This window comes from Entelurus aequoreus, linkage group LG11 (assembly GCF_033978785.1).
Source record: "Entelurus aequoreus isolate RoL-2023_Sb linkage group LG11, RoL_Eaeq_v1.1, whole genome shotgun sequence".
Lineage (NCBI taxonomy): Eukaryota > Metazoa > Chordata > Actinopteri > Syngnathiformes > Syngnathidae > Entelurus > Entelurus aequoreus.
The window spans coordinates 41,316,154-41,342,653 of NC_084741.1; the positions used below are offsets into that span (position 1 = coordinate 41,316,154).

Genomic DNA, 26,500 nt, shown 5'->3' on the forward strand with positions numbered 1-26,500 from the left:
ACACTCAATTGCTTTTCCAAAAGTCTTTAGTGGTGAACTGCCAACATGAGAATGCTAAACAGGAAGTGCTTGAAGTCTAATGGCTTTGTAAAGACACTGAGACAAAGTCTAAGTTCATTGTGTTTTTGAAACGGCAACAATTTTTTTCCTCAGAATTTTCAACTAACTTGAAATGTATTGCCAAGAGGATCATTTGCAATGTGTACATTTTCAGAATGTGCTTGTTCTCTCTTTGCCCAAAGCAAAACTAAGAAAACAATCTGAAGTTGTGTTTATTTTTTACTTTTAATGCCATGATTTTTACCAGTCCGGCCCACGTGGGAATAGATTTTCCTCTGTGCAGCCCCTGACCTATATTGAGTTTGACACCCCTGGTCTAACTATTATAGTTTTTAAGTTATTAACAAATTCCAACCTTCTCCAAATCTCCCTAAAACGTGTCCAATTTGTGCTACAAAATGTTTTGCTCTGTTATCCTTTTGAAGTTATATATTTTAATGATGCATAACCGTCTTTATAAAACATTAATAACTTCAAATCTATAATAGTTAGACCCAAAAAAATGTGGTCATTTGTGCTGCAAAATGTTTGTTGTATTACAGTTCTGAAGTTATTAGCGTTGTATGATGCATAACCACCTTTATAAAACATTATTAACTTCAAAACTATGATTGACCAAAAAATTTGTTCTGCAACATTTTTTGTTCTATTATAGTTTTGAAGTTAACTTTTTATAATGCATAACCATCTTTATAAAACATTAATTATTTCAAAACTATAATAGTTAGACAAAAATAATTCTGCAGCCCAAACAAATTGAACAAGTTTGGGTGATTTGGGTGATTTTTAATACTTGTTTTAAACGCTGACATTTCTTCTTTATATATTGCTATTTACAGATGAAATGGACCATAAGGAATCCCCTGACCTTCATCAATTCATCATTTACCGAATGGACCACTTTTCTGACCGCTGGACATGTGGACAAAAGCCTCAATTTTTATGTAAAACCCAGTACACTTTGTTTTTAAATCCTATTTTGTTGTATATTATTTCTTTGTATTTCGTTTACCTACACTTTGACCTTTAATTCCCAGAACTGAAGGTTACAGGAACTTTAAGTTCCTGAACTTTTGGGTGAAAAAAGGCTCGATAGGCACTTTTAACGTGTGCATTAATGAAATGTTTAAAAAAACGACAAAAAAAAACTCCCCACTGTTCTTGGCCATGTTGTGTTTGTGAGTACTGCTTGGTGTTTACTCCCCTGACACTTCATTAGGTACACCTGCAGCACTTAACGAGCTTCGATGCCAGAGCCGTGTATCCCATGTGTATGATCGTGTCAATGCAAAATGCTCAGGCGAATCTTTTTTTCACTATTTCCATAATTCCACATTTTCGGTGAAAATGTACCATAGTAGCAATATATGTTATATTTTATATTGCTACTATGGTTCATTTTTAGTCCACTTTATACCTGCATTATCCTTTCCATCCTTAGCTAAGTCTAAGTTAAATGAACTCAACTGATTCCAAATGCGACCCGCGTGGTTCAGTCCCGGGACTCGAATCTGAGTCGCCAGCATGACAGGCGAGCATGCTAACGCTCGAGCTATCAACCCGATAGCCAGCACTGCTGTTGAGGTCGCCAGGCAGTGAGATTTGCCAATTTACACACGGTCCAGCCACACTGGCTGGCCTCCGTTACACAAACATTCCAGGAGCAAAACAATCAGCTGGCGCGGAACATTCTTGACATGCAGACTAGGGCTGGGCAATTATGTGACGCTGATCAATTCCAGGTCGATCAATGTGATCAACTGTTATCATATATCAACTCGATCAAACATGGCGATCATATTTGACTCGTTCCTGCTCCACTTCCGGTACCGCAGTCATGAACAGAATCATACAGTCGTGGTCAAAAGTTTACATACACTTGTAAAGAACATAATGTCATGGTTGTCTTAACCTCTAAAGGCTTAGTGGCCACATGCATGGACAGCACCCTTTAGCTCTTATTTCCAAAATTGTGTGCACTACTGAATTGGGGTCTTATGCCGACATATGGACACTTATACTGCTATCTGGTGGTGTCAGAAGAGTATAACATACAATGGAATTTGGGGAAAAAAAGTGTATAAATAAAAATTTGCATGTCACTATACATGAAGTACACATTTGTGCACTTATGGACTAAGTACATCATATTAAGAGATGATTTTTAGTTTTTATTCTAATTAAAAAAAAAAAAAAGAGAAATAAAAAAAAACATGTCAACAAACAGCTTGGGCCTTAAGAGGTTAAGTTTCCGATAATTACTACAACTCTTATTTTTTTGTGATAGAGTTAATTATTAATAATATGTCTACAAGGGTCCTCCTTTGGCTACTGACATATGCAGTATTGCGTCATTTCGGGTTTTTGAATGTGAGTTGTGTGTATATATATATATATATATATATATATATATATATGTATGTATGTATATATGTGTATATATGTAGGAATAATATGTTTAGATTCATATATGTGTGTATGTATATATTCATATTAATACATAAACGTATAATGTTTTTATATATATATATATATATATATATATATATATATATATATATATATATATATATATATATATATATATATATATATATATATATATATATATATAAACATTATACGTTTATGTATTATTATGAATGTATACATACACACATATATAAATATATATATATATAAATATATATATATATATAAATATATATATATATATATATATATATATATATATATATATATATATATGTATATATATGTTTGTGTATATATATAATCTATTATATTGGAATGTATATACAGTAAATATAAACACAATGACCGAAATTAGAGCCATTAATTGTATTGCGAGTTTGATTTCGATTTTGGCTTCTTACGATCATAGAAATATTATAATCGGGAAAAAAAAAAAAAGATTAACAAGCCGTGCAAGGTGCATGCAAATTCCTGAGCTTGTAACGGTGAAACATGTAAGGACCGTAAAAGTGGAAAAAAAGACAAAGTTTGAGATGTCCGCATGGTTGCTACTTTTTATTTGACCCAAAGCTAGTATGCCTAATCCTTAACCACTAAACTCAACAAAAAAAAAGGAAGATATTTCCAGAAGTAGTCAACAAAACGTAAACGCAAAGTATCACGGAAATTCACATAAATGTAAGTGAAATGTCGTCATTGTGACGAGAAGGAACATACATTCATCCGTACATTCATCCTCGAAACACGCCCAAAACTGGGAAGCTAAAGCTAGCAAGAACAATGCATCTCATCTGCTTGTGTTGTTGTGAACGACATCATCGATGTGAGATCAACTTACAAACAGGACGAGCAAGACGAGACAAGGCTTGGTCATGAGGCTAGAGATGCACGAGACAACGAGACATTCTGGCACAGAACAAAGGGAGACACGGACTATAAGACACACGGGGTTAATAGGGAACAGGTGGAAACAATCAGGGATCAGGGATGACATCAGACTGATGACCCAAAAGGAAGGGAAAGTGACCTGAAACGAGAGGAGAGTTATTTTTCAAACTAAAACATGAAATTCACAAGACAAAACCCAAGACAAGAAGTTCCTCACCGCAGTGTGACAATTATCTTGTGTGTTAATTGTGATTTTAATATCAGTCAAAATAATCGTTATTATAATTTTTGCCACAATGGTCCAGCCCTAACTGGAGTAATCTAAGGCCCTACGATTTCCGCATGAACAGAATTCTGCCAAATAAAAATGGAGTCTCATGTGAAACGGACTCAGGCCTCTTTCGTCTGTGGGAATAAAATCGGATATACAATAAACATAGTTGACAATGGAGCAGAAAACAGGTGAAAATAAAATGTTTTATGAACCCACGTAAAACTTCCACCGCCCACAGACACGGTCTTCAAGCAGAAATCAAAGCAAAATATCCCGTAAAACTGCCAGAGACAAAATACTTTTCGTCTTCTTTCTTAATCTTCTACACGCAATAATTCGGTACGGAACATGTTGAACTTTGATTGCACAAAATCCTTGAATATTGCCACAAATGCGCCAGGACTGAGGCCGACTAGAGCTGAAGCCATGTTTACTTCCGTAAACACTGCTGTGCGTGTGACGTCATGACGCCATGTCCGCATGCGGGTCAGCTTGCATTCACATTAGAAATCCCTTTTTGTTTTGTTTTTGTAATGTGAACGGCCACATAAAAAGATCGGATTTGACAAAATTGACAGAATTGGACATCCCACCATGTAGTGTGAACGTAGCCTTAGAATCAGATTAAATAAGAATCGCGATTCGAATGTGAATCCATTTTTTGGAGCAAAATCTAATGCAAAATGTTTCCACTCTTCCCACAGTTCCACATTTTCCACAACCTTTGAACTTTTTTTTTTTTACTACTTTTTAAACATCTGAGAGCACTTTGAAGCCACTTAAGTCTCCGTTTAAGAAAACACGTAAAACTCGAGACAGGAAGCCATTATTGCAACATTGTAAATTTTGAGAGCTATCAGACGTTTCTGGATGCTTCCCTTATTTTTAAAGCTCTAAATGGACTTGCTCCACAACCCTTGATGGATTTTGTATGTAAAAAAAATAAAAATAAAGGACAGTGGAGTCAGAACCGGAACACTAACCAGGGGAGACTGCAGTATTCAAAGGCGCAGGACTAAATTCAGCCAAATGGTACCGTCCCAAAGCTGAACCGCTGCTTGGACTTTCGCTTTTGAAACTCAGATTATTTGTACCTGTATTTGTACCTACTAATATCGGCGGTCCTTGAACGCACCGTAGTTTGTTTACATGTACAACTTTCCCCGACGCTGCTACTCCTTGTCTCATTTCGTCCACCAAACTTTTTAAGCTGTGCGTCAATGCACAAAAGTGAGCTTTGCTGATGTTATTGACTTGTGTGGAGTGCTAATCAGGCATATTCGGTCAGTGCAAGACTGCAAGCTCATTGATGCTAACATGCTATTTAGGCTAGCTGTATGTACATATTGCATCATTTTGCTGCAGCTGTTACATATACTGTACTATTGTACATGGTAATCGGGATTTGGTATATATTGTATATATTATATAAAAATACAATATAATATATCAGTATGTATTATATACTGTGTATATAATATTTAAATATTACATATATGTTATATTTTGTATTGCTACTATGGTACATTTTAGTCTACTTTATACTTTTTGTTTTCACCCTCTTTTTGTGCCCTTGTGTGCATTATCCTTTCCATCCTTATCCTTTCCATCCTTTGTAACTGAGCTACTGTGTGGAACAATTTCCCTTGTGGATCAATAAAGTTTGTCTAATTTGTCTAATTATGCCTCGTTTCTAGATATATTTGAGCTAATTTAATCTTCTTTACTTATGTCCTCTGTGTATTTAATGTATATTCCCATGTCACATGACACATTATATGTATGTAATATTGGCTGCATTTTTGATAGTTCGTGCGCCATGTTGTTCCAGACCACAGCAAACGTTACCCAGCTTGCAAAGATTGTAATAAATACATTAAAGAAGACGACGGCCCGCCATTTCCTTTAACTTGGACACACACATCTATACCTTTGGCCATTCAAAGACAGTAATTTCCAGGAGTTATCTCACCTCAGAAGCCTCCGTTTTACTAATGATTTCCAATGTAAAAATGTGTAGAATAAATATTACATTTCAACATTTCTGTCAACGAAGGTTTGCGTCAGCTTGCTACACATACTCATTTTGCTAGTAGGATAAAATTGCTAATTTGTACACTTATCATAACACTTTTATAAGGCTCCAGACAGATTTTTAAACATTTTTGGTCCAAAATGGCTCTTTCAACGTTTTGAGTTGCCGACCCCTGTTGTGTACCGGTTCCAAAAATGATTTTGATAGTTTTCGGTACGTTTCAGTACTTTTCTAAATAAAGGGGACCACAAAAAATGGCATTATTGGCTATATTTTAAGGAATAAAGACCAGCGGACCCGAAAGATCCAGTGCCGGAACATAGTTCACTCCTCGTAGTAAGCATCCCGTCTCTTGCTTCCCTCCGCGTACTTGCTCTCTCTGTGTTTTCCCTGTGCCCGCGTCCTATGTCCTCTGTGTTCCACTGGATTCTGGACTGCTTCCCTCGATCCTTGACCCCTGCTTGGACACGGACCTCGTCGCCTCTCTCCACGGACTGCCTTCTTGCCTTGCCCCTTTGGTCTGACCAAAGATTAATCCAATACGCACTGTACAACCACCCCTGGTAACATTTACATTGTTAATTCCACACATTGTCTTGCACCATTCACCTGGAGTAGCATACACACCCCAACGCATCATCATCATCAGTTTCAATAAACCTATTGCACTGATCCCTGCCGTTGTGTCGTCTCCTTCCCCCGCCGTACGTAACATTTTCCATTGTATTATTTTGTCAAAATTATAAAGGACAAGCTGTAAAAATGTATTATTAATCTACTTGTTCATTTACTGTTAATATCTGCTTACTTTCTATTTTAACATGTTCTATCTACACTTCTGTTAAAATGTGATAATCACTTATTCTTCTGTTGTTTGATACTCTCCATTAGTTTTGGATGATACCACATTTGGGTATCAATCTGATACCAAGTAGTTACAGTATCATACATTGGTCATATTCAAAGTCCTCATGTGTCCAGGAACGTATTTCCTGAGTTTATAAACATAATATAAATGTTAAAAAAAACGAAAGAAGATGCTGTGAAGCCAAAAAATATCGACGTAATCATAGTAGTATTGACTAGGTCATCGGCGGTCAGTCGAACAAGTATGACGATCCTCCTGGTAGGGGTGTATCCCTTTATGGATGATGCCTGTGCGTGACTTAGTTTAACGTGGGGAGATTGGTGCACAGACAGTCACCACACGATCCTTGACAGAATCGGGTCAGGGTCCAGTGGCATGGAGTCCAAGACGACTGGGGACCCTTTTCTGCTGCAGCCTTCTTCCGCCATCGCAGCCGTTGTGGTAGTTCTTAAATCTACCGTCTTCCGCCTGCTCCGCCGTTGAGGTCTTCACCGTATCCCTGGCTAGGGGGCAGTCAGGTACTAGGCCTTTGCCAAGGGCCACCTGGGGTAACAGTAGTAAAGGGGTTAAAGGCCTACTGAAATGAATTTTTTTTATTCAAACGGGGATAGCAGATCCATTCTTTGTGTCATACTTGATCATTTCGCGATATTGCCATATTTTTGCTGAAAGGGTTTAGTAGAGAACATTGACGATAAAGTTCGCAGATAAAAAAAGCCTTGCCTGTACCGGAAGTAGCGTGACGTCACAGGTTGAAAGGCTCCTCACATTTCCCCATTGTTTACACCAGCAGCGAGAGCGATTCGGACAGAGAAAGCGACGATTACCCCATTAATTTGAGCGAGGATGAAAGATTCGTGGATGAGGAACGTGAGAGTGAAGGACTAGAGTGCAGTGCAGGACGTATCTTTTTTCGCTCTGACCGTATCTTAGGTAAAAGGGCTCATTGGATTCCACACTTTCTCCTTTTTCTATTGTGGATCACGGATTTGTATTTTAAACCACCTCGGATACTATATCCTCTTGAAAATGAGAGTCGAGAACGCGAAATGGACATTCACAGTGACTTTTATCTCCACGACAATACATCGGTGAAGCACTTTAGCTACAGAGCTAACATGAGAGCATCGTGCTTAAATGCAGATAGAAACAAAAGAAATAAGCCCCTGACTGGAAGGATAGACAGAAGATCAACAATACTACTATTAGGAGACATCGAACCAAACACTGGACCTGTAACCACACGGTTAATGCTGTGCCGCCTGTCGAAGCCTAGCAATGCTGTTGCTAACGACGCCATTCAAGCAAACTTAGCTATGGGACCTCGTCAGAGCTATGATAAAAACATTAGCTATCCACCTCATCAGCCCTCATCTGCTCATCAACACCCGTGCTCACCTGCGTTCCAGCGATCGACAGCGCGACGAAGGACTTCACCCGATCATCGATGCGGTCGACGGCTAGCGTCGGATAGCGCGTCTGCTATCCATCTCAAAGTCCTCCTGGTTGTGTTGCTGTAGTCCGCCGCTAATACACCGATCCCACCTACAGGTTTCTTCTTTGCTGTCTCCATTGTTCATTAAACAAATTGCAAAAGATTCACCAACACAGATGTCCAGAATACTGTGGAATTTTGCGATGAAAACAGAGCTGTTTGTATTGGGATAAGATGTGTCCGAATACTTCCGCTTCAACCATTGACGTCACGCGCAAACGTCATCATACATAGACGTTTTCAACCGGAAGTTTCCCGGGAAATTTAAAATTGCACTTTATAAGTTAACCCGGCCGTATTGGCATGTGTTGCAATGTTAAGATTTCATCATTGATGTATAAACTATCAGACTGCGTGGTCGGTAGTAGTGGGTTTCAGTAGGCCTTTAACCTCCTAGTGCCCCAAGACCCCATAGAGGAGCCTCCACTTTAACGTCATGCCCAGGACACATTGACTAGTTACGCTCCTGTACTTGGTATCATTAAAGCGGACCGGTACTTTTCAGAGGCGGTATAGTACCGAAAATGATTCGTTAGTATCGCGGTACTATTGGTATACCGGTATACCATACAACCCTAGTCCATAATATCTGTGTTTGTGTTCTTCTACCCGCCTTAGAACAATGGATGCAATTTAGCTTTTTGTGCTAATTCCAGCATATTTATGTTGAAGCACATTTCCGTATTTCGGCTCAGCGTTCTCCAGCTTTCAAGTGCATTTTGTAGAAGGGCTTCGACAGAGAGCTGCGTCTGATTATATAGCGCCACAAGGGTGTTGAAATATTAGCTGTGAGTGTATACGTTGCATCCCTTGCGGAGTTCACAGAGCCGCACGGCAAGCCACCACGTTTCCACTAAAAAACATCTCGGCGCGTCAGCGAGCTGCAACAAATTAGCCCCTGGCAGGTCGTGCGGCGCTTCTATCCCGTGTGATCCTCATCTTTAATCATCTGGCTGCATAAGAGTCTGGCTAACACCAGCGCCGCGGGGGCAAGTCTTATAGGAGCTGGGATTCGATCTTTATAAGGAGAGGGAAAGCCCGGCACAGAGAGGGAACTCATTACGAGCAATAAAGCAAGCATCAGGCTCGAGCTGCTATCCTTCCGGGATCTGGAGGCGTCTACTGCTGCTCAGGTCTCGTGGAGGACGTGGACGAGCTGCCGGGGGGTGGGGGGTGCTATAAGCTTGACGGACATATGTGGAATTCCCAGCCTAGCAGGCGCTCTGCATCTCGTTAGGCATGCCGGTCATTAAGCTGCAGAGCCATTATGCGATAGGGGCTAAGGTCATCCATCAACACAGAGACCGAGCAAATACCTCGGGAGGCAGTGATGGAGCTTCCCCGCGGGAAATAATAATGACTGACTCCCGAAGGGGAAGCCGACAGGAAAAAAATTGCTCATAAGTTGCGTGACATTGAAGAGGCTCGTATATTTGCTGGCGGGAAGTAAAGAACAAGAACATTTTTTGAATGCGCCGTATTTTCCGGACCATAGGGCGCACCGGATAATAAGGCGCACTGCCGATGATTGGTCTATTTTTGATCTTTTTTCATATATTAGGCCAGTTGTTCTTAACCCGAGTTCGATCAAACCCTAGGGCACAGGTGTCAAACTCAAGGCCCGGTGGCCAAATCTGGCCCGCCAAATTATTTTATGTGGCCCGCGAAAGCCTGGAAATAATATGTGTTGATAAAATACTTCATCTTTTCCAACTAAATATATTTGTTCTTTCCCTTTTGACATTAAAGGCCTACTGAAAGCCACTACTACCGACCACGCAGTCTGATAGTTTATATATCAATGATGAAATCTTAACATTGCAACACATGCCAATACGGCCGGGTTAACTTATAAAGTGCAATTTTAAATTTCCCGCTAAACTTCCGGTTGGAAACGTCTATGTATGATGACGTATGCGCGTGACGTCACGACGGCAACGGAAGTATTCGTACCCAATGTGTCACCATACAAACTGCTCTGTTTTCATCGAACAATTCCACAGTATTCTGGACATCTGTGTTGGTGAATCTTTTGTAATTTGTTTAATGGACAATGGAGACTGCAAATAAGAAAGTTGTAGGTGCGATCGGTGTATTAGCGGCGGACTACAGCAACACAATCAGGAGGTTGTGTTGTGTTTGAGATGGATAGCAGACGCACTACCGTGAGTACAGCTTTGGCTTCCAAACATTTGATCGCTTGCCCGTACGTGCGTGTCGCTATGTGCATGTCACGTACGTAACTTTGGGGAAATATATGTTTCTTGCCGACTCTGAAGGCGGCCGGGGTGTCGTCGAAAGCTACAACGCCCGCCGCCGCCGCTCCATAGTTAGCTTCAATTGTTAAGCTTCGCCAAGCTGGAAATTATTAACCGTGTATTTACATGTTCATGGTTTAATAGTATTGTTGATCTTCTGTCTATCCTTCCAGTGAGGTTTTTTTTTTATTTTGTTTCTATCTGCATTTGAGCCCGATGCTATCACGTTAGCTCCGTAGCTAAAGTGCGTCAACGATGTATTGTCGTGGAGATAAAAGTCACTGTGAATGTCCATTTCGCGTTCTCGACTCTCATTTTCAAGAGGATATAGTATCCGAGGTGGTTTAAAATACAAATCCGTGATCCACAATAGAAAAAGGAGAGTGTGTGGAATCCAATGAGCCCTTGTACCTAAGTTACGGTCAGAGCGAAAAAAGATACACCCTGCACTGCCTCTCTAGTCCTTCACTCTAACGTACCTCATCCACGAATCTTTCATCCTCGCTCAAATTAATGGGGTAATCGTCGCTTTCTCGGTCCGAATCTCTCTCGCTCCATTGTAAACAACGGGGAATTGTGAGGAATCCTTCCTCCTATGACGTCACGCTACTTCCGGTATAGGCAAGGCTTTTTTTTATCAGCGACCAAAAGTTGCGAACTTTATCGTCGTTGTTCTATACTAAATCCTTTCAGCAAAAATATGGCAATATCGCGAAATGATCAAGTATGACACATAGAATGGATCTGCTATCCCCGTTTAAATTAAAAAAATTCATTTCAGTAGGCCTTTAAAAGTAATGTACTGCATGCAATTGCAAAATCGTTTAAAATTCTATATTATCAAAACCAAAATATTACATCGTGTATTCCAAAAATATTTTTTGTTAAAATAAAGATAAATACTGTACTTAATTATCTGCTTGACTTGTGATTTTAAAACACAAATTATCAATCAAATTGTAGACTGTAAAATTGACAATAGATTTTACGTATTTTAACCGTAAAATCAACTTTGATACTGTTTTTTCCCATATACAGTAAGACAAAAAAACATTTGTTTTACAGGAAAAACAAACAAACTGGCAGCTCTGTTGCTTGAATTTTTCAGCTAAAACGGTGGTATTGTTTCTCCATTACATTCCATTTATTCCATTTTTTATATGCTGTTAAAAAAAAACTGCTTTTACTGTAAAATTGTGGTGACTGAGCTGCCAGTTTTCAAAGTAAAATAAAAAAAATTTGTAGCCTATGTAAAAAAAAATATTGTTATAATATTAATTAATTATATATATATATATATATATATATATATATATATATATATATATATATATATATATATATATATATATATATATATATATATATATATATTAATATATTACTCATTATATATATTAATATATTACTCATTATATATATATATATATATTACTCATTGTTAAATGCGGCGCTCTGAGGGCAACCATAACTGTGATGTAGCCCTCGATGAAAACGAGTTTGACACTCCTGCCCTAGGGGTTCGGTGAGTCGGCCTCAGGGATTCGGCGAATAACTTCTCCCTATCGGCGTATAACGGATGCCCCCAAACAATGTTCCCTCTAATTTTCCATCTGATTTGCAGGTGTGCTATTTGTTGTTGATCGATTGATTGATTGAGAAGTTTATTGACATCTTAAAGAATTGAATCCATGTGATGCTTTAAAAAGGCAAATGAATGGCACAAAAAGCCAAAAGGCTTGTTTCCATTGTGGTCCATTAAATATTCATCACATTTGACACATTCAATAATAAAAGTTATGTAACCTGTAACATCCATCCATCGATCCATTTTCTACCGCTGGAGTCGAACTTTTGCTTGCATGCAGAACACTACATCAACACACCCAAGGCAATGGGCATATACACACACACACCCTCCCCCACCCCACGCCTTCAACACCGCTTGATTCCCCTTCGGGGTGATGGACGGCTGGCAGCGCTTTATAGCAGCAGTCGACCTCCAGGGGACCCAACTCCCCCCCCCCCCCCCCCCCCCCCCCCCTCTGTTGCGAGTTGTCGTGATTAAATGTAACATGTTTATGTGTTTATTGCATGGAGGTTTTTTTCCCACTCCAGACTGGGCCCCCTTAGGAGCCCAGTCTAGATTGTATTTTTTTACTCATCTTCTTCCCCAGCGTTTTACCTTTTTCCCCATCTTTTACGGGGCGCCTCGTGGCGACCCATTAGCGTTTCTGTGCTGTAGCCCTGTACACTGTTTGTTTGTCTAATCTTGAACGGGTTTGTGCTGAAAACATAGTTTTGTTGTACTTGTTGCAATGACAACAAAGATCTATCCTAATCCTACCCTAATTAATCGTGCAGCCCTACTTAATGCCATTCTATGGCGTGGCGTGGTTGGGAGAGTGGCCGTGCCAGCAACCTGAGGGTTCCGGTTCGATCCCCACCTTCTAGCAACCACATCACGTCCGTTGTGTCCTGAGCAAAACACTTCACCCTTGCTCCTGATGGGTCGTGGTTAGGCCTTGCATAGCAGCCCCCGCCATCAGTGTGTGAATGTGGAAATAGTGTCAAATCGCTTTGAGTACCTTAAAGGTAGAAAAGCGCTATACAAGTATGTGGAGGGGGCGTGGCCTGCAGCGGAACGGGGTGTGCCAGGACTGCCCTTCGAAGTCAGCGGCAGGTGCGTACATGGCCCACCTGGGCCTTGTTATCCAATCACCTGTCGTTCTGTGTAAGCAGCAACCGGGAGGAGTGACGTGGTTGGAGCTGGGGGTGAGAGCGAGAGCAAGACGGACAGGCACGAAAAGACAATTGCTGAAAAGCAACACAGAGACATTATTGGAAAAATAAACTGTATTGTGAACCTGAACCGGGCACTCATGTCCGGTGTTTGGTGGTCCACAGAACCCCCTGGAGGGCAACCTCACAAAGTATAACCCATTTTACAATTTTTTTATTATCATTATTATTTTATTTTTGAGCAGATTTTGCTTCAACTTTCAGGAAATGTCAGGAATGAAATAGGTAAACATGATGGCGTATTTTTTTTTTTTTTTACTATCTGCGCTCTTCGAGTTCTTTCCTAAGTTTCCAAAAAGATTCCATTTTGTTTAAAAAAAAAAAAAAAATCTCTGGCGTTCCTGCGTACCATTAGTGTCAATCAGGTTGGATTTCAGCTGTGAAGTTTTAATGACGAACGAGTCAGTCCCCCTTGCACGAAAGCACTTCCCTGTGCCCTTTCTTTGTCTGTTGCACTTGGAATGAGTCCCTGCACACATCAAACCGTCAATCACAAAATCCATTCCACTTTGTTGTGACTCACGCAGGAGACGGAGCGACGTTGAAAAGAATAGAATTCCTTCAGCCCTTTTGTTACAAGCTCCCTCAGTTTTTTTTTGTTAGTTTTTTTCCCCCCTTGTAACGTCGATACTCCAGCACCAGCGGCGGTAAGGAGATGGAGGGCTTGCACAAAGAAACAGAATTGATTGAGGGTTGGTGAGAAACAGGTGATAGAAGAAAAAAAAAAAAAACCTGTCCTCAAGTAGCATTTGGATGTGTCTTTACTAACACCTGGCTAGACTACCAGAAGTGAGGTGTCCAAAGTGCAGTCACGGCTCACCCAGCGGGCACAAAGACATTGATACAACGTTGATTATACGTACATGTCCTTTAAAACTGACTTTGCAAAATAGTTGCATTTGTAAATTGAGACAACGTTGGATGCACGTTGTTGGTTGGGAAGTGACCAGATTCAATGTTCAAATCAACGTCACAACCCGACATTGGCAATCAGAGCTTGTTTAATACGTGTCGCGCTGAATTTGACCAGTAGAGGGCGATAACGCTACACCTTAGGTCAGGGGTGTCCAAAGTGCGGCCCGCAGCTAATTGTTTACCGGCCCGCCACACATTCTGGAAATGCTATTGCAAAAATAAAAAAGAACATTAAAAAAAGTGGAATGAGGTGAAATCTAACGAGAAAAAGTTGCAATGTTGACACAAAGCTGCCATGCAGGCTGGGGTTTTTTTTTCTTTCTTTTGTCTTCCTATATTTTTGCCATTGCTCAAAAAGAAAATAATGACAAAAATATCCAAGTTATAATTAATTATTTTCAAGGCTCCAATTACTTCAAATATTTCACTTGAAAATGTTTGTATGTGGTAAATATTGCATATATTTTGTAGTTGCCATATAAAAACATCAACGTTTTCTTTGACAAAAGAGCATAAAAAAAACAAAATAATAGTTCAAACCGAAAATCGACAGATATATCTGAAGTTGATCTCGTAACTTAAGTGTTGAAAGTAAAAAATAAATAAAAAATAATGAAAATGTATTACTTTATGAGTGTGGCACCTTTTGGATCCAAATATATTTAGTGGTATTTTATTTATCTTAGAGTGTCCGCCCTGAGATCGGTAGGTTATGAGTTCAAATCCCGGCCGGGTCATACCAAAGACTATAAAAATGGGACCCATTACCTCCCTGCTTGGCACTCAGCATCAAGGGTTGGAATTGGGGGTTAAATCACCAAAAATGATTCCCGGGCGGCGGCTACGCTGCTGCCCACTGCTCCCCTCACCTCCCAGGGGGTGATCAAGGGGATGGGTCAAATGCAGAGGACAAATTTCACCACACCTAGTGTGTGTGTGTGACAATCATTGGTACTTTAACTTTAACTTAACTTTAACTTTTCATTGTGATGACTCAAAAATATTAAATAATTAAAATCAATGGTGTCCTGCATTATTGATCTTTTAGGGCTCTAATTACTAAATACTGCATATTTCAGTTGTACTATAAAAAAAAACAATGTTTTTTTTTGACAAAAAAGCCATAAAACCCTTTTTTTTTTTTTAAGTTGATATAGAGATTTACTGTAAGCGTTAAATGAAAAAATAATAATACAAATTATACTTATTTTTAACATTTTAATAACTGAGACCCTTTATGGTCCCCGGGACCCCTAAAGGTAAAATGAAATTTAAAAAATCCACATATTTTGTTATGGTTTGAAAATGAAAAATATCAAAATGGCCCCCACATGCTTTAATTTTTCCGTGTGCGGCCCTCAGAGGAAAAAGTTTGGACACCCCTGCCTTAGGTTTAATTGTAACAAGTCACATACATTGTGTGCCGTGTTTGATGTACTGTAGATGTTGTTTACTTTCTATATGTAGCTGTGTGAATGTATTAACTCTATTCTGCTCTTGCTTTTTGCTGGTTAGCTTAGCAGACAGCTAACATGATATAATCCTTGATGAAAATAGAGTCCCAAGCGTCTGGAGCAGACCTGGACAAACTAAGGCCCGGGGGCCACATTAAGTATTCCAATCTGGCCCGCCGGACATTCCCAAATAATTTTTTTAGATCTTTAAGATGGAAAGTGTAGCTGCCATTATGATGTGCAGTGATGTTTCCAAATGACCGTAAGTCTTGAACTATACTAAGTATTTCAATGGTTGCAATCTGTGCTTTTGCATGATATACTAGTTACTATGGTAATTAATTAGTTACTACGGTAATCTAAGTCACAGCAGCTCAGACGAGGCACCAAGCAGTGGGGGTGGGGAGCGTTTCCACAGAGTGTCAGCCTGAAATGTGGATGTCGGGGACAGACATGGAAGGAGATTTTCACAACAAAGTTCTAAAGCTTAGTTATATATCAGATTGTATATTGTATTTGTACTCTTTGCGTTCATATTTCGCTGTTTGTCGCGTTTTGCTTAATTGTGAAATATGTCGACCGAGAGGGGGCGTGATGTTCATATGTTGTCAATATTCAGTGTTTTATCGTTCATAGAAAATTTTTAATTCCATTCCGTTTTTTAAGGCGGTCCGTCAAAACGTTTTTAGCATTCAATCAGACATTATTGTGAGGTTTTGTATTAGTGTTCCTAAAAATAGATATACCGGCCCTCAGACACATGTCTTTCTCTAAATTTGGCCCCCCAGTCAAAATAATTGCCCAGGTCTGGTCTGGGGTCTAGTTTAGGCCTTTTTAGTGAAGGATCAACATACTGTACTTGCCAACCCTCCCGATGTTCCCGGGAGACTTCCGAATTTCAGTGCCCTTCCCGAAAATCTCCCGGGGCAACCATTCTCCCGAATTTCTCCCGATTTCCACCCGGACAACAGAATTGGGGGCGGGCTTTAAAGGCACTGCCTTTAGCGTCCTCTCTCACCTGAAAAGGAGACTATTATATATGTCTCTGTTATCCATAGGTTCATCTATAACCCATAAAGTAGGCAGGCACGGAGCTATTTCTCAGCGTGTGTTTATTCCAGCCGGCACGTTCATACACCGACACACAACCTCCGGATTCCCATCATGCATTGCTTCAAACCTACGGCAAGTAGTAATGTCCAAAAACATAACAGAGACGAAGCAGAAGAACGAAGAAGAGACATGGCGACGACGAGTAAGAAGAAGAAATACGCTTGCAGGTTCCAAAATGATTGGAAAAAATAATTTCAGTTCATCCAGGACAGCTCGAAGGGGAAGGGGTATGCTTCCCTCTTACACACATGTTTGTGTGCTATGGTTATGAGGTTTTTTTCCCTTGGCCTCAGTCTGGACCCACTCTCCAGGTACCCAGGCTTAGACTGAATATATATATATATTTATTTTTTTCGGGTGTACTCCCTCCCCCCCAGCGTTTGCCTGTTTCTCACCATTTTTGTAAGGGGCGCCGGAAGTTGGCAGACCTGTCAACGATCCTGTTCTGTCTCCCTGTAATGCTCTTGAATGGGATTGTGCAGGAAATCTTCATTTCCCCTCGGGGATTAATAAAGTACTTCTGATTCTGATTCTGAAAATAATTCGAAGGAAGGAACTTCGATCCTCGACAAAACTTCTGGAGCTTCTGTTTCTTCATGCTGTTAACTAGCTGGCTGCACACGCTGGAATTGAGTAGCGAGGGCAGAATAATGAATTTATATACAGTGCAGTGTGAAAACCACTGTGTTTACTTTGTCACGTGCGGGGGGGGTCGCAGCTTGCTGCAAGGTTCGTTCCCCCGGGATGCAGACAGACCACTCCGGACAGGACGTGCAGGTAGGAACATAATTTATTGTCGAAATCAAACAAGTACCAAAAACGGAAAAATGTGCCGATCGCACTCGAAGCTAAGGCTAACACTTAGCACAGGCTAGAAAAGAAGGAATACCCACGTAATAGTAGCATGAAGCAAACAATGAAGCCAGGCCGACTGACCGGCAAAGGCAGGCTTAAATAGTCCCTCTGATTAGTGCTCGGGAAACAGGTGAGCGTCCCGAGCACCAATCAGAGACAGGTGGAAACAATAAGCACCCATGGTAACTAAAAACAAACAAGGGTGCACAAAAACAGGAACTAAGGGAGTCCAAAACTAACAGAATATAACAAAACCATGATCCGGGCCACGGATCATGACATACTTAGGAATTAAAATAAGCAAAGTTTCAAAGGAATATAATCCACGGAGGCACTTTCTGACAAAACATCCACATTTCGATGTCGGGCCCCTGAGCCTTTGGGCTCTTGAAAGTGGCGGCCCTCTTCATTATGTTGTTGAATAACCTTGGTGTATGAACATACACAGTTAGCTGCTAGCCGCCTTTATAAGCTGCGGGACCAGCCAGAGGCCGATCACATACCTTTTTGCAGGAATCGACCGATACTGATCCTTGGCCTGTGTACTTATATCATTTCGACATGTGGAAGGTCGATAAAAACCAGCTGCAGGCCGAAAATGACCTGAGTTCGCACATCCGACAGCCCTTATTGTTTCTTTTCTGGAAAGTATAACAGTTTGAGTTATTATTTTATTTTTAGTCAATGAAAGTTCCGGATTGCTGAAGTTCAGCACAGGTCTATCTTGTAGCCCCGCTCCCCAAACTCTACTGAACAATGGCGACGCACCGCTTTCGTCTTATCTACCGGCACTTGCGTTCGGTCGTATTTCAGGCCTTGCTCACCGTGACTCCGCTCGGCTGGGCCGCGCCGTTTATCAAGCGGATAAATAAAACGGAGCAAAATGGATACAGACATCTGGACTCTGCGCGAGAGACCGAGACCTACAATGAGTCACCCTGGCTGGTGCGGTGTACAAAGTTGCAAACAATATTTAGCACTTGCAAAAAAACAGAGGATGCATGGCTGCTGAATAAAAAGAGTTACAACAGCAAAAGAGGTACTTCCATCTTGTTTTTCCTCACAGGAAATGTGGACAATTGTGCCTCGGCCAAGCCACTCACGCACACATCCTCTATCTATATCTTTGAAATGACACTAATAACTCAATACATCTTTTTATTTGATTTTAGCAGATGTGGCCGAACATTAATAACCCTCGAGCCCCCGTCCTCCACACTTCCTGTGCCATTGTTCTCTTCCCATGCTCCCAAACAACACCAATTTGCACAAATCACTCCCAGAAGTCTTTTGCTTCGCGCCACGAGGAAACAAGTACACAAAATAGACGTCACAGTCCCTGCTGAAGACTTCACTTTTTTTTTCTTTTTTTTTTTTTTTATTGCTTGAAATCTGTAGTCAATTGAAAAGCAACTTAAGAAAACAACACATCAAAACATAGGGATTAACGGCTGTGGCTGTAGGCAACCTCCTGGTGCACTTGATCCAGCAGCTTTGTATGTGTGTCAACATGACGCTTTGGGTATTGGCCGATACCGATAATGATCCGTTCCGATATCAGCAGGCATCATACATACTTTTACCATTTTGTAGTGTGGAATGTTAGAAAAGGTTTGATCAAGTGAAACTAGTCTAACATATTTATTATTTGTCATGTCTGTGTGATCATGTTTTGTTTTGGTTGTGTTCGGTTTGGTTTTTGGACTCTTTGTGCACTCTTGTTTGTTTTGTTTCCATTACAACCCATTAGTTTTCACCTGTCCTCATGTCACGCACCTGATTCATTTGGACTCACACACCTGTCATTAATCATGTTCAAGACTATTTAAGCCGATAGTTGCCAGGAAGTCAGGCTGGCGACATTAACTCTGTTTGACTTCTGCTACCCCGTGTTACCCATGCTACCATAGTTCCATGCCAAGTGACTTTTGTCTATTTTCATGTTCCAAGTAAGTTTTTGTTTATTGTCCACAGTTTTGCCTTTGTGGTAGCAGTTCTTGTTTCTTAGCCAAGTTTATCTCCTTTTGTTTGTACCCTTTTTGTAGTTAGTGTTAAAACAAAATGATGTCCTACCTTCACGCCATGTCCACTTCTATTCTTGCATCTCGGGAAAACAAACACCCCATAGTCCACGTCCTGACATTATAAACCGTCTGGCATGGACTTAAGTTGTCTTTAAGTTGAAGTGGACTGGCAATTGTTTTTGGTGACACCTAAAATGAATTGTATTAAACTCACGAGGCAGTAAGTTAAATGATGCGGACACATTTGTTACTGGATACTTTCTAATACGTCTCTGCCTTGGAGACTTTATACTAGGGCTGGGCGATACAACGATATCAATATATATCGCGGTAGACTTGTAATTGGTATCAGTAAAAAAAAACGTTTGATTAAACTTTTGATATTTTTTATTTCTTTTTCGTCGGAAAAAAAGCGGAAGTTGCAGAGCAAGGTTGGTTGCATGAAGAAAGACACCCGCTTTTTGGGTACCGAGCAACGCAGGAAGTGATCACTGATCACTGGGAGTGACACGCTAACAGCCAATCAGGTAATAGTATCAACTATCAAGTTTGGTTGCGCCATCTTGTCTGGCGGTTGATTCTTTACATGGAGTGAGAAGAGAAACAGGAAAACAGGAAAAGTCACCAGGACAGTATGCTTTTTTTTTTTTTTTTTTTCAAAAGCTTGTTCCCTCCAAGACCGCTAATGCCACACCACCCTAGCCGTGCTCACCCTTTAGAGCACAGCTGTAACTTCCTAGCACTAAAACTGCAGAAAATAGTTCTCAGGTTTCTCTGTTTACATTTTCCCACTTTGCAATATGTTGTTACACTTTATTAAGCATTACCTACATATTTCTTATTTTTGCACTTTCATTTTAAGAAATTATTGTTAATGTTCAATGTGATTTTTAAAATTTTGTTTAGATTGTTTGTTTCCAAAGTAAAGCCGCTGGTCCTCCACATCGAGAGGAACCAGATGAGGTGGTTCGGGCATCTGGTCAGGATGCCACCCGAACGTCTCCCTAGTGAGGTGTTTCGGGCACGTCCGACCGGTAGGAGGCCACGGGGAAGACCCAGGACACGTTGGGAAGACTATGTCTCCCGGCTGGCCTGGGAACGCCTCGGGATCCCCCGGGAGGAGCTGGACGAAGTGGCTGGGGAGAGGGAAGTCTGGGCTTCCCTGCTTAGGCTGCTGCCCCCGCGACCCGACCTCGGCTAAGCGGAAGAAGATGGATGGATGGATGTTTGTTTCCCATGCTTGTGTTGACATTTCCTTTCCTTTCTGCCTTGATATCTGGGGGGATTACAATCAGAGGAAAGTTACATTTGAAATAAATATGTTTACATTTAATAAATTTTTCTCCTGGTCCTTATTTTCGATCGGTCATAGAAAATATAAATAACTATCGATATCAACTGATATAAACCACTGATATCATGATACAGATTTCAGTCATATCGCCCATCCCTAAATTGTATCTGTAAGAAATATGCAACTATAATTATGTGATACTTTATCATCAAATGTGCTGTTTTAGATTGCAATATTAGACTTAGACTTAGAAAAACTTTATTGATCCACAAGGGAAATTGTTCCACTCAGTTACAAAGGACGGAAAGGGTAAGGATGGAAAGGATAATGCAGATATAAAGCAGACTAAAAATGTACCATAGTAGCAATATAAAATATAACATATATGTAATATTTACGTATTATATATACAGTATACAATATATACTGAAATATTACATTATTATATTATAGTGTTATATTTCCGTTTCCATAGCAGTGCATTTCCAACTTCTGGCCACAAATTTGTGTTTCTACATCTGGCTACAAACGCGAGTGTGTTGTAATCATGGCAGATTTGGTAACAAACAACAAAGACGACTATTTTTGGACTAATAACAATTCACGACCTTGTCTTTTTTAATCTGAATACACTGAGAATTAACTGCTGCTTATAGAAGCGAGCACAAAGGAAGAGTGAGACGTTGGAGCAGACGGAAGCCGAGAGAGTGAGGTGAAAGTGACTCGAAGCTGCAAAATGAGGAATTTGAAGCCTTGCTATTTCTACATAAATGGAGTGCTTACCCAAATAAACCGGAAAAAATGTCCCGTCCAGCTAAGTGTTACGTTAGAAGTGGTCAAAAACTGTTTTCACCGCCAGTGTCTCAACCCGACATTTGTCCAATTAATGTCACCTGTGCGCCCCTATATGCTATCGTTAGATTCAAAGCTATATTAGCGTGACCTTGTAAACTACACAGAATGTAAATGACAAATATATATTTTCATGGCAATTCAAAAAATAAAGAATTAATTTATGTTAATATATGCAGTACTAGAAATATATATTACACAAAAATGGCTACCACAACCCTAATGAGCAAAATTAAAGTACAGTAGCACAGTAGGCCCAAGTATTTATCAAGCACCACTGCAATTACCAACATCAAAGTGCAGTAGCGTAGTAGGTCCAAGTATTCATCAAGCACCACCACAATGACCAACATTAAAATGCAGTAGCGTAGTAGGCCCAAACATTCATCAAGCACCACCACAATGACCAACATTAAATTGCAGTAGCGCAGTAGGCCCAAACATTCATCAAGCACCACCACAATGTCAAAATTAAAATGCAGTAGCGCAGTAGGCCCAAGTATTCATCAAGCACCACCACAATGACCAACATTAAAATGCAGTAACGTAGTAGGCCCAAGTATTCATCAAGCACCACCACAATGACCAACATTAAAGTGCAGTAGCGCAGTAGGCCCAAACATTCATCAAGCACCACCACAATGACCAACATTAAAATGCAGTAGCGTAGTAGGCCCAAGCATTCATCACGCACCACCACAATGTCAAAATTAAAATGCAGTAGCGCAGTAGGCCCAAGTATTCATCAAGCACCACCACAATGACCAACATTAAAATGCAGTAGCGTAGTAGGCCCAAACATTCATCAAGCACCACCACAATGACCAACATTAAAATGCAGTAGCGTAGTAGGCCCAAACACTCATCAAGCACCACCACAATGACCAACATTAAAATGCAGTAGTGAACTCACGACCTACCAATCTCAGGGCGGACACTCTCACCTCAAAGGTATAAAAGTAAACAAAAAATGTACCATGGTAGCAATATAAAATAAAAGATAGAGTGTCCACCCTGAGATCGGTAGGTTGTGAGTTCAAACCCCGGCCGAGTCATACCAAAGACTATAAAAATGGGACCCATTACCTCCCTGCTTGGCACTCAGCATCAAGGGTTGGAATTGGGGGTTAAATCACCAAAAATGATTCCCGGGTGTGGCCATCGCTGCTGCTCACTGCTCCTGTTAGAATAATTGTTTCTAACTTATCACAAAAGCTTTGTATTACATTGAGTTCCTGGCAGGGGGACGGGAGCTGTCATTGGGGCTTACCAGGAGGAAGGCTCGTAAAACTCCACTGTGACTTCAAAGCGGACAGATGGCAGGATCTGCCCAATTTCCAGACGAACTCTTTTTGAAGTACTTTACGAACCCTTTTTGAACTATTCTATGGAACTCTTTTTGAACTATTTTACGACCTCTTCTTTTGAACTGTTCGGCAACCAAAGGCCACGCTGTTTACGATCCACTTCCCTCTGGAAGCAGCTGTGGGCAGGTGGGGGGAGAAAGTCAAATAAAGAAGGAGGAGAGCGTGCTGAGATACTGTACTAGGCAGGCCCGGCCCTAACCAATCTGGCGCCCTAGGGAAGATTTTAGGTGGCGCCCCCCCCCCCCCCACATCGGCAGTGAAGTGTATATACTCACAAGAAACCGAACAGCTTTGTCTTTGACCTTTTTTTTTACTTAAAGAAAGCAAATTAACAATCAGAATAGTTAACAAGATTAAAAAAAATATGGATAAATAAATGAATACAAAAAATAAAAAATTAATATATGAAATACAATATTTTTTACGTACATAAACACAAAATAAAACGTGTCAACAAGTTGCATAAAATAAATTAAAAATACAATATAAATAAGGCACTGCACAAAACAAGATATCAAACCAGTATGACTTTAACAACTATATTACAAAAAAAGGGGATCCTACAGAGTTCTCTATTTGTGCTTTTTAATATTGCATTAACTAGAATGACTTACAAATTACTGTACACCAGGGAGTACTGTAATTACCTAACGTTACATTATTATTTTCCATAACAATTTAGCCCCCTCCACAATATTAACCCGACGTTAAAACAGAACTAGCTATTTATTGATTAGCAATTGCCGAATCATGTAACATTAGCTTAATGCTAAAAAGCCAGGTTACTATCACATTCTGTAACAGACAAATAATTTCATGTAGGCTAACGTTACCTACCTGCTACCTCTGTCTTTTTCTCGTTTCTCCTCTTCTTTTCTCTTTTTTCTTCCCTGGGCACCTGACAGTTTTGGCCGTTTTGACATCTTGTGTTGATTTTTTGATTTGGTGACGTCCAAAAAGAGTCATGATACGGGAAGGGAGGGGGCGCACCGTGCCGGGGGAGGGGGGGGCGTAATGTTGTAACAAATAATATTTCTATTAAATAGGCTTTACTTTGCATTTTAATTAACGTGGGATTATTTTTTGTATTTAGAAATAATACTACCAACTTTTTTTTTTTTTTTCCTCCAATATTTGTGGCACTGGCGTGGCGCCCCCTGATGTACGGCGCCCTTAGCATTTGCCTATACTGCCTATGCCACGGGCCGGCCCTGGTACTAGGGTACAGTGTGTCCAGACGTGTCTCCTCAATTGAGTCCAAATTGAATTCTGTCTCTGTTTAATTTCTTTGCCTCTGGTCTTGTTTAATAGATGTCATCAGTGTTTGAACCTGACAGCTCCCCTCACCTCCCAGGGGGTGAAAAAGGGGATGGGTCAAATGCAGAGGACACATTTCACCACACCTAGTGTGTGTGTGTGTGACAATCATTGGTACTTTAACTTTAATATATGAAATATTTACATATTATATATACAGTATATAATATATACTGATATATTACATTATATTATCCATCCATCCATTCATTTTCTACCGCTTGTCCCTGTCGGAGTCGCGGGGGGTGCTGGAACCTATCTCAGCTGCATTTGGGCGGAAGGCGGGGTACACCCTGGACAAGTCGCCACCTCATGACAGTATTATATTATTATATAATATATACAATATATTGGGGAACGGCATGGCGCGGTAGGGAGAGTGGCCCTGCCAGCAAACTGGGGGTTCCCGGTTCGATCCCCACCTACTACCAACCTCGTCACGTCCGTTGTGTCCTTGAGCAAGACACTTCACCCTTGCTCCTGATGGGTTGTGGTTAGGGCCTTGCAAGGCAGCTCCCGCCATCAGTGTGTGAATGGGTGAATGTGGAAATACTGTCAAAGCACTTTGAGTACCTTGAAGGTAGAAAAGCGCTATACAAGTATTATATATAACAAATCCCAATTACCATGTACAACATTACAGTATATGTAACAGCTGCAGCAAAAAAAATAAAAAATTGTCTAAAAAGTTTTCCATAGTTAGCAGTGAAGTTTGTCGTTGATGTTTCGGGTCCAACGCAACCAAACAAGGTGGTCACCGTTTGTATCGCGGACATGTTTGTAGGCTGGCATCAAGGTGGTATCAGCGCCGGTCAATTTAGAGCTGCAGTTTTATCTTCGTAGCATTACCGGTGCGTCAATCATAAAGCAAGATTTCCACCATCAAAGCACACATGAAAGGACATGCATCAAAAACCTTGGAATACACTCTGCTGCCTGGGGAAGCTCATTTTCTTCAACGTTTCAAACCATTCCTTTTTTATGTTTTTTTTCTTCTAAACCCGCATTATGAAAGATGAAAAGTCTCATCAAAACACTATAAATCAAACATTTGCTCTGGCGTGCTTTGGGAGTCACAGCGTGATGCCATGTTGTGAGCAGATGAGAGCGTAGCCCGCAAAACCAGGTGGGAACACGGAGGAAGAGCCCGGCGGGGGAGTTTGTTTACTTTCTCACTTTCCACGAAACATGCCAAAAAGGTCATCTCGCTGGCTTTTTCTCTCTCCCCCCCCCCCCCCCCCCCCGTTTGACTAATAACGGGAAACACGAAATTCAACAACACATTCCAATTAGGAAAATAAATCAATTAGGCGTAAAGCTGGCTGAAAACTGTATCACGATGCAAGTGTTTTATACCGGCCGATATATCGATAATTATGAATATTTTTTATCCAAAATAAAAAACAATATTTCAAATGTAACCTTCCTCTATAAACCGTCAGCTTTCAAGGCAGAAAATGAAAGGACATGTCAACACAAGCATGGAAAACACTCAAACAATTTTGTTAAACCACATTGAGAACACTTCACAATAAGCTCTGAAAATGAAGGTGCCAAAATAAGGAATATGTAAAAAAAAAAAAGAAAAAAAGGAAATTATTAAAGACAAGAACACATGTTTTTACATTTTTTATGCATTCTAACTAGTATCCAAAAGGATACCCATTCTGCCTATAAGAAAAACCTCCATCAAAGTTTAAAATACACGCTGTAAGTATATATAAGTATATATGTACACTACCGTTCAAAAGTTTGGGGTCACCCAAACAATTTTGTGGAATTGCCTTCATTTCTAAGAACAAGAATAGACTGTCGAGTTTCAGATGAAAGTTCTCTTTTTCTGGCCATTTTGAGCGTTTAATTGACCCCACAAATGTGATGCTCCAGAAACTCAATCTGCTCAAAGGAAGGTCAGTTTCGTAGCTTCTGTGACGAGCTAAACTGTTTTCAGATGTGTGAACATGATTGCACAAGGGTTTTCTCATCATCAATTAGCCTTCTGAGCCAATGAGCAAACACATTGTACCATTAGAACACTGGAGTGATAGTTGCTGGAAATGGGCCTCTATACACCTATGTAGATATTGCACCAAAAACCAGACATTTGCAGCTGGAATACTCATTTATCACATTAGCAATGTATAGAGTGTATTT

At 40.4% G+C, this 26,500-nt stretch overlaps 2 protein-coding genes across 2 annotated transcripts in view; both read left to right on the forward strand.

Annotated features, from left to right (window-relative positions):
* Positions 1-1,015, forward strand: part of avpr1aa (arginine vasopressin receptor 1Aa) — a 31,449-nt gene extending 30,434 nt beyond the window's left edge. The window contains exon 3 of the mRNA XM_062063279.1: positions 900-1,015. The gene's annotated coding sequence lies outside the window, so the exon portion shown is untranslated. The remainder of the gene's footprint in view (positions 1-899) is intronic.
* LOC133660120 (protein phosphatase 1H-like) overlaps positions 1-26,500 on the forward strand; it is a 163,618-nt gene that overhangs the window by 43,477 nt on the left and 93,641 nt on the right. The window lies entirely within an intron of this gene.